The sequence below is a fragment of the Hyla sarda genome, chromosome 3 (genome assembly GCF_029499605.1).
Source record: "Hyla sarda isolate aHylSar1 chromosome 3, aHylSar1.hap1, whole genome shotgun sequence".
NCBI lineage: Eukaryota > Metazoa > Chordata > Amphibia > Anura > Hylidae > Hyla > Hyla sarda.
In genome coordinates, this window is record NC_079191.1 from 98,641,219 (window position 1) to 98,655,929 (window position 14,711).

The following is a 14,711-nucleotide window of genomic DNA, read 5'->3' on the forward strand; positions in this document are numbered from 1 at the left end:
CTGTCTCATTCTGCCACCATATGTTGTCCTCATGCTGATGTTAGCTCCAGGCTGTCTTATTCTGCCACCATATGTTCTTCTCACGCTGCTGCCAGCTTCTGGCTGTCTCATACTGCAACCATATGTTCTCTTCATGCTGATGCCAGCTCCAGGCGGTCTCATGCTGCCTCCATATGTTTTCCTCATGCTGATGCCAGCTCCAGGTTCTCATTCTGCCACCATATCTTCTCCTCATGCAGCTGCCACCTCCAGGCTGTGTCATATAGCCACTATATGGTCTCCTCTTGCTGCTGCCAACTCCAGGCTGTGTGATTCTGCCGGATTATGGTCTCCTCATGCTGCTGCCACCTCCAGACTGTGTCCCTGTTCCTCCATGTGGTCTCCTCATGCTGCTGGCACATTAAATAAAACTTTTTAGGTTCATCTATTTGAAATCTTCAATTTAAATGTTAAAAAATATCTTTAATCTCTTCAATTCTGAGACCCTATGGTCTTGTCAGGCCGTTGCCAACTCCAAGATGTGTCATTCAGCCACTATATAGTCTCCTCATGCTGCCACCACCTCCACGCTGTGACATTCAGGCACTTTATGGTCTCCTCATGCTGCCACCACCTCCACACTGTGTCATTCAGCCACTATATTGTTATCATCTGGGCACTGGCCACTCACAGAACAGTGCCCCACTACCCCACCAGCCGGTAGGACTGGGATTCACTTCGCGGGACGTGCCCGCATGCGAGTCCCAGCCCATCACTCACTTCAGTCCACTGCTGTCTCCTCTCCCGCTTCTCAGCTCCGGCATGTGTGTCCCCGTCTCCTAAGGTGCGCGTGCACCGGAGCTTTAAGATTTAAAGGGCCCATAATTAGTTTTGCACCTACCACTCAGTTATAAATTCCCGCTCCTCTCACACTTCCCTGCCGGATCTTTATTGCCTCATGCCATTGAGAAAGCAGTTGCAGCAGTTGGCCCAACAGGTACAGCAACTTACTCAATTGTTCCTGCAGCATCTACAGGGTCCAAGCTATGCTTACCTCTACCCTTGATTCCAAATTGTGTAGAGGCTTCGTTACACAGTGCTCCATGCATTTGAAGCTTATGTCAGACCAGTTCCCGGCGGAAGGAGCTAAGGTGGCCTTCCTTATCAGTCTCTTGACCGTAAAAGCCCTGGCCTGGGATACACCTCTTTGGGAGCATGTTGATCCGGTATCCTCAATCTTGATGGCTTGTCTCACTGAATTCTGCAGCGTCTTTGAGGAACCCGCTCGTGCTTCTTCTGCTGAGACGGCTTTACTGAATCTCTGCCAAGGGAATTCCTCCGTTGATGACCATGCGGTTCTATTCCGCACTATTGCCTCAGAACTGGCATGGAATGATGAGGACTTGCGTGCTTCTTTCAAAAAAGCATTGTCTAGCTGCATAAAAGACGCTCTCGCTGCACGAGATCTTCCGTCTTCCTTGACTGAACTTATCCACTTAGCTACACGTATTGATGTGCGTTTTGCTGAGAGACAGGAGGAGCTATGCCTGGAGAGAGAACTTGTCCAAATATATATCCAGGATAACCTCCAAAAGGGATTCATCTGTAAGTCCTCTTCTCCTGCTGGAGCAGGTTTCTTCTTTGTAGAGAAGAAGGATGGCTCACTCCGTCCATGTATTGACTACAGGGGACTTAACAAAATCATGGTCAAAAATCATTATCCTCTTCCTTTGATCTCCAAACTTTTTGACCGTCCCCGGGTCCAAGGTCTTCTCTAAGTTGGACTTGCCAGGAGCTTATAACCTTATTCATATCCACGAGGGAGATGAATGGTAAATGGCCTTCAATACCCGTGATGACATTTTGAGTATCTCGTGGTGCCTTTCGGTCACTGCAATGCTCCTGCCGTTTTTCAAGAATTTGTCAATGATATTTTCCGAGATTTTCTCTACACCTGTGTTGCTGTGTACCTAGATGACATCCTGATCTTCTCTACCAACTTAGAGAAGCATCGTACTCATGTTCGTCAGGTTCGTCAGAGTCTTCGGAAGAATCATCTCTACGCCAAACTGGAGAAATGCCTATTTGAGAAATATAGTCTTCCGTTTCTCGGCTTTATCAGCAGATGGATCTAGAAAAATTGTCTGCAATATTGGATTGGCCCGAACAGTCCTTCTCCCATCTCAAGTCTTCCTTTGCCTCTGCATCCGTGCTTTCTAGACCTAATCCGGAGAAGCCTTTTGCATTGGAGGTTGATGCCTCATCTGTTGGAGCTGCTGCTGTTCTTACGCCAAGGGCAAAACTGTATCTTGTGATTTCTTTTCCAAGACTTTCCCACCTGCTGAGAGGAACTACTCCACCGGAGATCAGGAACTCCTCGCTACCAAGCTTGATTGGAAGAATGACGATATTTATTGGAAGGCTCTTCTCATCCGGTCAGCATCTACTCAGACCATAAGAATCTTTTGTACCTTCAGTCTGCTCAGCGAATTAATCCCCGCCAGGCTAGGTGGTCTTTGTTCTTTTCTAGATTCAATTTCTTTATCCACTTCTTTCCAGCCAGCAAGAACACTAGAGCTGATGCTCTCTCCAGGTCCTCTGACGCCGTAGGTTTAGACTCCTCACCAAGGCATATTATTCCTCCAGATTGCTTAATTTCCGCTGCTCCTGCCGATATTCAACAAGTTCCTCCTGGAAAATCCTTTGTGCCTGCTAGATTGAGAAGCAAGGTTCTGAAATGGGGTCATTCTTCTTTGTTGGCAGGTCATCCTGGAGTACGTAAGACTTTACTTCTGATCTCTTGGCACTACTGGTGGCCGCAATTAGAACGTGATGTCTCCGATTTTGTTAGTTCTTGTATCACTTGTGCCAGAGACAAGACTCCCCCGACAGAAACCTGCTGGACTGTTACAGCCTTTGCCTATTCCAGAGACACGTTGGTCCCATATCGCTACAGTATGTATTTTATCACTGATCTGCCACCATCCCCTAATAACTTGGTCATTTGGGTCGTGGTTGATCGGTTCTCCAAGATGGCTCATTTCCTCCCTCTACCAGGTCTCCCATCTGCTCCACAGCTGGCGAAGTACTTTCTGCTACATATCTTCCATCTACATGGTCTTCCACTGCATATCACTTCGGACCACGGAGTACAGTTAGTTTCTAAGTTCTGGAGAGCTCTCTGTACCCGTCTAGACATCAAACTAGACTTCTTCTCAGCCTACCACCCTCAGTCTAATGGACAAGTGGAGAGGGTTAATCAAATTCTGGAGACTTATCTTCGTCATTTTGTCTCTGCTCGCCAAGACGATTGGGTCAACCTTTTTCCTTGGGCAGAATTCTCATATAATCATGAGGATACCAAGTCCACGAGGTCTTCACCCTTCTTTGTTGCTTACGGGCTCTATCTCCATCCTCCTCTTTCACTTCCAGTTTCTTCCGATGTGGCTGCTGTTGACGACCTTGTCCATGACTTTTCTTCCATCTGGCAACAATCTCGACAGTCATTATCACAAGCTTCCACACACATGAAGGCACAGGCTGATAAGCGTAGAAGACCTCCTCCGACCTTCTCTCCTGGTGACAAGGTTTGGTTTTCCTTTAAATACATTCGGTTCAGGATTCCCTGCTATAAGCTTGATCCTTGCTTTCTACGTCCCTTCCAGGTTTCGCAAAAAAAATAATCCAGTCTCCTACAAACTCTGTTTACCTGCTACTTTACGCATTCCTAACTCTATCCATGTTTCCCTCCTCAAGCCTCTAGTCATCAACCAGATTTCTCTGAAGAATTTTGTCCCCATGTCTCTGGCTCTTCTGATGTCTGCAAGGTCAGAGAGATTCTTGCCACCAAGACCGTGAGAGGTAAACAATTCTTCTTGGTTGATTGGGAAGGTTAATGTCCAGAGGAAAGATCTTGGGAGCCGGAGGAGAATTTCCTGGACCATGATCTTCTTAGGAAATTTCTGCACCACAAAAAGAGGAGGAGACCAAAGGGAGGGAGGGTACTGTTGTGATCCGCGCTCTGGCCGCTCACGCTGGCCATGAGCGCATTGCCCCCCCCCCCCACAAGCCGGCAGGGCTGGGATTTGCATTGCGGGATGTCCCGCATGTGAGTCCCAGCCTGTTACTCACCTCAGTCCTCTGCTGTCTCCTTTCCCGCTTCTCAGCTCCACCACACATGTCCCCGTCTCCTAGGGCGCGCGCACGTGCCAGAGCTCTAAAATTTAAAGGGCCAGTGTACCCATAATTAGTTTTGCACCTGTCACTCACTTATAAATTCCTGCTCCTCCCACACTTCCCTGCCGGATCTTTGTTGCCTCGTGCCATTGAGAGAACTTTACTGTGTTTTGCCGTGCTGTGTTTCTGACCCCTTGCTCTGTGACCTGACCTTACTCCTGTGCCGTTTGCCTACTGACCTCCTGCTACGTTCCCAACTACGCACCAGTGCCACCTGTCTTGACCTTCTGCTATCCTGACTACAAGTTTCTGCATCCCTCCTGTGCCTTGAATCTCCACAGCCGCCTATGTGGTCGAGTCATGCCAGGGGTAGCGACCTGGGTGCCACCTGCCGCAGCAAGACCATCCCGCTTTGTGGCGGGCTCTGGTGAAAACCAGCGTCACCTTAGACTCTGCTCCCTGGTACGACCCGCTTCATCTGCCACACAGGTTCAGCAGATCCACTTCCTCCGGTGTTCCTGTCTGCCTAACTGGGAGTGTGGCATATATGGTCTCCTCATGCTGCCGCCACCCCCAGGCTGTGTCGTTCTGCCACCATATGGTCTCCTCATGCTGATGCTACCTCCAGACTCTGTTATAGTGCCACTCTGCGACAGTGATTCTAATAGCGACGCCTGTAATCTGCATGTCATACTGAATAACATGAGTTATTTCACTAACACAGCACACTCCCTATGAGTGTTACGACAAGGCAAAGTGTTCTACACACCAATTGATGCTCTCTGTAGCCCAGAAATAGCCGTTTTTAATAGTGATTCACCGTGAATATATTCGGACAAAACCTAATTTTTTCAGAAAATTCAGCAAATTGTCCGAATCGAATTTTTCTAAAATTCGCTCATCTCTAGCTAAAACACATTATTTTAGATATTTGTTATACAAAGGGTTTAATGGGTTAGATTTTCTCCCACTCACTGATATAATTGTAAAACAAACATTGAAATCTGCTTTTCCTACTCATGCTTCCTTTTGTATTTCCATAGCACAGAAAAGCAGAATATTTAACATATTTTTTTCTGACTAAATGCAAACTATTTCAATAGGTGATGTTTAATGGTCCATAAAGCCTGTGTTAGATAAAATTGATGCCTCTGATTATATTGATGTATTGCGCCTTTTATAGTTGCATTGTAAAAGTTCATGTAATTTCTGATATCTTTACATTTTCTAACATGTTTTACAACACCTGACCTCTAAACCACTAGATTTTAATGTAAAATGATTAATGACTTGTAAAAAAAGATATAGAACTTAACCCTAAGTTTGGGAAAATCAGCTTTTACTGTATATCATGTATATCTAGTAAATATAAGAACATTAACTAATGCATCTATGCATTTTAAAATACCTAATGCACTCCCGGTTTATTTATTTATTTTTGCCAATATCATGCACACTCACTATCACTAGTCCTACAGCACGATCTGTTTTATACCAGCACAGCTGCATCCATGAATTTCATTACTGTATCTGAGTCATGTGACCAGCATTCAGACCACCAGAAAATTACATGGCTTTACGTGTCTCAATATTCGGTCTGTCCTGGGTCAGCTGACTTCCTGTGAACTACAAAATGACATTGTCACCTATCTGATCTCTCTTGGCAGCTCCCAGACCCCTCTCGACAACTCCCACCTCTATCTGTATACTGTTGCTATATGTATAGTGGGTATATCTCCTCCTCTAAGATTGTGGTCACACGTTGCGCAGTACAAACATGAGAAAAATACAATTAAAATTTAAACACAGCCATAAGGATTAAAATCTTCATAAAACACTTCAGTTGTGATTGTAGGTCCCCAAATTCAGGTGTGCAATACTTATGGCATCATACTCAAGAAGACTAGAGGGTGTAAATACTCCCAAAAGGTGCTTCAACTAAGTACTGAGTAAATAGTCTGAGTACTTATGTCAATGCAAAATGCTAGGTTTCATAAGATTTGTAACAGTCTGTTCTTACTTTGTTGTTATGGGGTATTGAGCGCAGCATGTTGGGGGGGGGGGGGGTGATTTATCTTATTTTAGCACTAGGCCACAACATGATAAATAAACTTAAAAAAAAAGAAAGGGTCTGAATTCTCAATGGTAGAATTACAAATCGGCATCTGTGGGACATTGTTCTTGCCAAAATCTGCACTTGTCGTAGGACACTCTTTCAGCAGACAGCTTATCCAAGTCTTTATTGTTTTAGGGGTTTTCTGGGTGTCGAACGTACACACTGTAAATGGACCAGCTCCACACACAAGGAGAGAGTTCGGTGTTGCAAAAAAAAACCTTAACCCCTTAAGGACCCATGGCGTACAGGTATGCCCTGACGTCCTGGAGCTTAAGGACCCAGAGTATACCTGTACACCCGTGGGAATTCCACGTGCCGGGCAGGGAACGGACCGGGATGCCTGCTGAAATCATTCAGCAGGCACCCTTTGCGAATCCCTGGGGGCAGATCAATTCAGATTGGCGATTAGCAGCGATTCCAGGACAATCGGGCCCCCGGTGACCCGGAAAAAAAGGGTGATAGTGCTGTCCGAGACAGCACCTATCACCCTTTAGCAGCAGGAGTGAGGTGGCACTGGTTCCACCTCACGATCCTCCTGATTCGGGCGCCAGGAGCGGAGACAGCAGCGGCGGCAGCAGGCAGGATCCAGCAGAGCAGCAGCAGGAGGTAAGGCCGTGCCTCCTGCTGTTTCCTAGCAGCAACTCCCAGCTTGCACAAAAGGGCATGCTTGAAGTTGTTGTTATGCAACAGCAGAAGGCACAACTACTACTCCCAGCATGCCCTTTGGTAGTTTGTACATGCTGGGGTTTGTAGTTATGCAACTGCTGGAGGCACATTTTTTCTATGAAAAAGTGTGCCTAAAGCATTTGCATCACTACAACCCCCAGCATGCATTGACAAAGGGCATGCTGGGAGTTGCAGTAGTGTGCCTCCAGCTGTAGCATAACTACATGTCCCAGCATGGCCTTTGGCTGTAAGTGCATGCTGAGAGTTGTAGTTTTGCAACAGCTGAAGGCACACTGGTTGCGAAACACAGAGTTTGTTACCTAACTCAGTGTTTCGCAACCAGTGTGCCTCCAGCTGTTGCAAACTACAACTCCCAGCATGCACTGAAAGACCGTACATGCTGGGAGTTGTAGTTTTGCAACAGCTGGAGGCACACTGGTTGTGAAACTCACATGGGAGTTTCTCGCTGCAAATTTGAGATGCAGCTAATTTTCTGCTGCAGCTCAAACTCCCAGCGTGAATGTACCCTAAAAACACTACACTACACTACATCTACACAAAATAAAAAGTAAAACACTTCATATACACACACCCCTACACAGTCCCCTCCCCCGCAAATAAAAATGAAAAACGTCTTCCTAAACAGTGCCTCCAGCTGTTGCAAAACAACAACTCCCAGTATTGCTGGACAGTCATTGACTGTCCAGGCATGCTGGGAGTATTACAACAGCTGGAGGCACCCTGTTTGGGAAACACTGCAACAGGGTAATTTTAGTATCAGAGGAAAGTGTAATTCTTGCATCCGGGTCCGTCCCTGTGCAAATCCCTAATTTAGGTTGCATGGCACTCTCTCTGTTCCGATCCCTGTCATATTTCAAGGCAACAGTTTAGGGCCACATATTGGGTATTTCCATACTTGGGAGAAATTGCCTAACAAATTTTGGGGGGCTTTTTCTCCTTTTACCCCTTATGAAAAGGTAAAGTTGGGGCATACTCCAGCATGTTATTGTAAAAAATAAAATGTTTTACACTAACATGCTTGTGTTGCCCCATGCTTCATTTTCACAAGAGGTAAAAGGAAAAGAAGACCCCCAAAATTTGTAACGCAATTTCTCCTGAGTACGGAAATACCCCGTATGTTGACGTAAAATGTTCTGCGGGTGCACAACAAGGCTAAGGAGTGAGAGCTCCATCTACATTTGAGGTGATTTGCACAGGGGTGGCTGATCGTTACAGCGGTTCTGACATAAAGGGACAAAAAAAAACACCCACATGTGACCCCATTTTGGAAACTACAACCCTCATGGAACGTAACAAGGGGTATAGTGAGCCTTAAAACCCCACAGTTGTTTGAAGAACTTTCGTTAAAGTTGCACATGAAAATTAAAAAATTTTATTTTTCCACTGAAATGCTGGTGTTATCCCAAATTTTTCATTTTCACAAGGTGTAAAGTAAGACAAACTTTGTAACACCATTTCTTTTGAGTATATAAATACCCCATGTGTGGACGTAAAGTGCTCTCCTGGTGCACTGCAGGGCTCAGAAGAGAATGAGCGCCATTGGGCTTTTGGGAGAGAATTTGGCTGGAATTGAAGGCCATGTGCGTTTACAAAGCCCCCATGGTGCCAGAACAGTGGACCCTCCCACATGTGACCCAATTTTGGAAACAGAATGTAATAAGGGGTGCAGTGAGCATTTATATCCCACTGGTATCTGACAGATTTTTTGAACAGCGGTCCATGAAACTGAAAAAATGTATTTTTCATTTGCACAGCCCACTGTTCCAAAGATCTGTCAATGCTCACTGCACGCCTTATTACATTCTGTGAGGGGTTTAGTTTCTGAAATAGGGTCACATGTGTGTGTGTGTGGGGGGGTCTAATACAAAAGCCCAATGGCGCTCGATCTCTTCTGAGCATTGTAGTGCGCCCGCAGAGCACTTTATGTCCACATATGGGGTAATTCCATACTCAGAAGAAATGGGGTTACAAATTTTGGGGGGAATTTTCTCATATTACCTCTTGTAAAAATGGTAGATTTGGGGTAAAAAAAATTGCATTTTAGTGAAAAAACAAACAAACAAACATTTAATTTACACATCCGATTTTATGGAAAAGTTGTCAAACACCTGTGAGGTTTTAAGGCTCACTGTCCCCCTTGTTACGTGCCTTGAGGGGTGTAGTTTCCAAAATAGTATGCCATAGGGGCTTCCTCAATGCGACATGCCCCCCAAAAACCATTTCAGCAAACTTTGCTTTCAAAAGGCCAAATGTCACTCCTTCTCTTCTGAGCATTGTAGTGCGCATGCAGAGCACTTTCCGTCCACACATGGGGTGTTTCCATACTCAGAAGAAATAGGGTTACAACTTTTGGGGGGCATTTTCTACTATTACTTTACTTTATTGACACATCCGACTTTACCGAAAAGTCGGCAAACTCCTGTGGGGTGTTAAGGCTCACTGTACCCCTTGTTACGTGCCATGAGGGGTGTAGTTTCCAAAATAGTATGCCATGTGTTTAAAAAAAAAAAATTATTTGCTGTTCTGGCACCATAGGGCACTAAATGCGACATGCCCCCCAAAAACCATTTCAGCAAAATTCACTCTCCAAAATCCCATTGTTGCTCCCTCGCTTCTTAGCCCCCTAGTGCACCCACAGAACACTTAACATTCACGTATGAGGTTTTTCCTTACTCAATGGGGTTACAAATTTGGGTGACTTTTTCTCCATTTACCCTTTGTAAAAATTCAAAAACTGTTAGTGTAAAAAATGTAGATTTTGAATTTTCTCCTTCACATTACTGCTATTCCTGTGAAACACCTATAGGGTTAACACATTTTCTGAATGTCATTTTGTATACTTTAAGGGGTGCAGTGGGGTAAAATGGGGTCATTTATGGGGTATTTCTAATATGAAGGCCCTTGAAATCCACTTCAAAACTGTACTGGTCCTTGAAAAATTCAGATTTTGAAAATTTTGCTAAAAATTTGAAAATTGCTGCTGAACTTTGAAGCCCGCTGATGTCTTCCAAAAGTAAAAATATCATCTTTATGATGCAATCATAAAGTAGACATATTGTATATGTGAATAAATATATAATTTATTCGGGATGTCCATTTTCTTATAAGCAAAAATGCTAAATTGAAAAAAAAATTTATCGAAGAAATTTTTTGAGTATCAACAAAAATTTATCAGTAACACAAAGTAGAATATGTCACAAAAAAACAATCTCGAATCAGATGAAAAGTAAAAGCATCCTAGAGTTATTAATGCTCAAAGTGACAGTGGTTACATTTGTAAACAATGCTCTGGTCCTTAAGGGGAAAATGGTCTCGGTCCTTAAGGGGTTAATGGTCACATGAGCTGTATTTTGCTGGGTATTTTCCTACCCATTTATGTCAATGGGGAACAAAATCAGCTGCGGATTTTGCTACCCATTGACTTCAATGGGTAGGAGAATTTGCAGCAGCAAATACGCAGCACACGACAATTGTCACCCTACCCTAATGCAACAAATTTCATGCCACTTCCAGGATGATTTAAAATTGGCCTCTTTATGGAAATACGTTACATTAGTATCTGCATATTTGTATGGTACATAATTTACATGCATAGTCCTGTAACTGTTGACAGAAAGAAAGGTTTACTACAATAAAGTAACATATTGTAGATTTATTATAACTAGTTTTGCATATGGAACTCTACACCATAGAAAATACACATCTGAAGGTAGTCATTGTATGGGCACTCTTTAACCCCGTGAAAAACTTTTTTTTTTAAAATCAACTGGTGCCAGAAAGCACAGATTTGTAAATTACTTCTATTAAAAAAATCTTAATCCTTCCAGTACTTATTAGCTGCTGAATACTACAGAGGAAATGGTTTTCTTTTTGGAACACAGTGCTCTCTGCTGACATCTCTGTCCATTTTAGGAACTGTCCAGAGCAGCGTATGTTTGCTATTGGGATTTTCTCCTACTCTGGACATTTCTCAAAATGGACAGAAATGTCAGCAGAGAGCACTGTGGTCATGATGTCAGCAGAGAGCTCTGTGTTCCAAAAAGAAAACCATTTCCTCTCTAGTATTCAGCAGCTAATAATAATTACTGGAAGGATTAAGATTTTTTAATAGAAGTAATTAGCAAATCTGTTTAACTTTCTAGCACCATTTGATTTAAAAAAAAAAAAAAAAAGTACCCCTTTAACCCCTTAAGGACGCAGGGTTTTTCAGTTTTAGCATTTCGTTTTTTTCTCCTTACCTTTTAAAAATCATAACCCTCTCAATTTTCCACCTAAAAATCCATATTATGGCTTATTTTTTGCGTCACCAATACTACTTTGCAGTGACATTAGTCATTTTACCCAAAAATTCACGGCAAAATGAAAAAAAAAATCATTGTGCAACAAAATCGAAGAAATAACGCATTTTGTAACTTTTGGGGGCTTTCGTTTCTATGCAGTGCATATTTCGGTAAAAATTACACCTTATCATTATTCTGTAGGTCCATACGGTTAAAATGGTACGCTACGTATATAGGTTTAATTTTGTCGCACTTCTGGAAAAAATCAGAACTACATGCAGGAAAATGTATACGTTTAAAAATGTCCTCTTCTGACCCCCTATAACTTTTTTATTTTTCCATGTACAGGGCGGTATGAGGGCTAATTTTTGCACCGTGATCTCAAGTTTTTATCGCTACCATTTTGGTTTTGATCGGACTTTTTGATCACTTTTTATTCATTTTTTAATGGTATAAAAAGTGACCAAAAGTATGCTTTTTTGGACTTTGGAATTTTTTTACGTGTACGCCATTGACCGTGCGGTTTAAATAACAATATATTTTTATAGTTCGGACATTTACGCACGCGGCGATACCACATATGTTTATTTTTATTTACACTGTTTTATTTTTTTAATGGGAAAAGGGGGGTGATTCATACTTCTATTATGGAAGTGGTTAAATGATCTTTATTAACATTTTTTTTTTTATTTTTTTTGCAATGTTATAGGTCCCATAGGGGCCTATAACATTACATACACTGATCTTTTACACAGATCACTGGCATGTATTAACATGCCTGTGATCAGTGCTATCGGCGCTTGACGGCTCCTGTCTGGACCTCAGGCACGGAGCAGTAATTCGCCGATCGGACACCGAGGAGGCAGGTAGGGTCCCTCCCGGTGTCCTGTAAGCTGTTCGGGACGCCACGATTTCACCGTGGTGGTCCCGAACAGCCCGACTGAGCAGCCGGGATAGTTTCACTTTTGCTTCAGATGTGGCGGTCAGCTTTGATTGCCGCATCTGAAGGGTTAATACAGGGCATCACCAAGATCGGTGATGTCCTGTATTAGCCGCGGGTCCCGGCCGTTGATGGCCGCCGGGACCATCGCGATATGACGTGACCCCGCGGGAGCTAGCACAGGACGTAAATATACGTCCTTCGTCATTAAGGGGTTAAGGACCAGGCCAATTTTCGTTTTTGCACTTTCGTTTTTTCCTTCTCTCCTTCTAAAAATCATACCACTTTCAATTTTGCACCTACAGACCCATATAAGGGCTTGTTTTTTGCGCCACTAATTGTAATTTGTAATGACATCAATCCTTTTATAACAAAATCTACTGCAAAACTAAAAAATATATATTTGTGGGGGGAAATTTAAAAAATAACATTTAGTAAATTTGGGGGCTTCTGTTTCTACACAGTGCAATTGTTGGTAAAAATGACACCTATTCTTTATTCTGTAGGTCCAAATGATTACAAGGATACCCAATTTATGTAGATTTTATTGTTACGCCTAGCGCTCCGGGTCCCCGCTCCTCCCCGGAGCGCTCACGGCGTCTTTCTCCCTGCAGCTCCCCGGTCAGTCCCGCTGACCGGGAGCGCTGCACTGTCATGGCCGTTGGGGACGCGATTCGCACAGCGGGACGCGCCCGCTCGCGAATCGCATCCCAGGTCACTTACCCGTTCCCATCCCCTGCTGTCATGTGCTGGCGCGCGCGGCTCCGCTCTCTAGGGCGCGCGCGCGCCAGCTCCCTGAGACTTAAAGGGCCAGTGCACCAATGATTGGTGCCTGGCCCAATTAGCTTAATTGGCTTCCACCTGGTCCCTGACTATATCTAACCTCCTCCCATGCACTCCCTTGCCGGATCTTGTTGCCCTTGTGCCTAGTGAAAGCGTTTTGTGTGTCTAAAGCCTGTGTACCAGAACTTCTGCTATCCACCCTGACTACGAACCTTGTCGCCTGCCCCCGACCTTCTGCTACGTCCGACCTTGCTTCTGTCTACTCCCTTGTACCTCGCCTATCATCAGCAGTCAGAGAGGTGACCCGTTGCTAGTGGATACGACCTGGTCACTACCGCCGCAGCAAGACCATCCCGCTTTGCGGCGGGCTCTGGTGAAAACCAGTAGTGACTTAGAACCGGTCCACTAGCGCGGTCCTCGCCAATCCCTCTCTGGCACAGAGGATCCACTACCTGCCAGCCGGCATCGTGACAGTAGATCCGGCCATGGATCCCGCTGACGTCCCTCTGCCTTATATCTCTGATATCACCACGGTGGTCGCCCAGCAATCCCGACAGATCGCCCATCTAACCCACCAGCTGTCGGAAGTATTCACCATTGTGCAGCAACTTCAGTCGCAACTTCAGCAGCAATCATCTCCTCCGCCAGCTCCTGCACCCCTTCCGCAGCGAGTGGCCACTCCTAGCCTCCGCCTGTCCTTGCCGGACAAATTTAATGGGGACTCTAAGTTTTGCCGTGGCTTCCTTTCGCAATGTTCTCTGCACTTGAAGATGATGTCGGACCAGTTTCCTACTGAAAGGTCTAAGGTGGCTTTCGTAGTCAGCCTTCTGTCTGGAAAAGCTCTGTCATGGGCCACACCGCTCTGGGACCGCAATGACCCCGTCACTGCCTCTGTACACTCCTTCTTCTCGGAAATTCGAAGTGTCTTTGAGGAACCTGCCCGAGCCTCTTCTGCTGAGACTGCCCTGCTGAACCTGGTCCAGGGTAATTCTTCCGTTGGCGAGTACGCCATACAATTCCGTACTCTTGCTTCTGAACTTTCCTGGAATAATGAGGCCCTCTGCGCGACCTTTAAAAAAGGCCTATCCAGCAACATTAAAGATGTTCTGGCCGCACGAGATACTCCTGCTAATCTGCATGAACTCATTCATCTAGCCACTCGCATTGACATGCGTTTTTCTGAGAGACATCAAGAGCTCCGCCAGGAAAAAGACTTAGATCTCTGGACACCTCTCCCACAGTCTCCACTGCAATCTGCGCCTAGGCCTCCCGCCGAGGAAGCCATGCAAGTGGATCGGTCTCGCCTGACCCTGGAAGAGAGGAATCGCCGTAAGGAAGAGAATCTTTGTCTGTACTGTGCCAGTACCGAACATTTTTTGGTGGATTGCCCTATCCGTCCTCCACGTCTGGGAAACGCACGCTCGCACCCAGCTCTCGTGGGTGTGGCGTCTCTTGATGCTAAGTCGGCTTCTCCACGTCTCACGGTGCCTGTACGGATTTCTACTTCAGCCAGCTCTTCCCTCTCAGCCGTGGCCTGCCTGGACTCTGGTGCTTCTGGGAATTTTATTCGGGAGTCCTTGGTGAATAAATTCCGCATTCCGGTGACCCGTCTTGTCAAGCCACTCCACATTTCCGCGGTCAACGGAGCCAGGTTGGATTGCACCGTGCGTTACCGCACGGAGCCCCTCCTAATGTGCATCGGACCTCATCACGAGAAAATTGAATTTTTTGTCCTTCCCAATTGCACTTC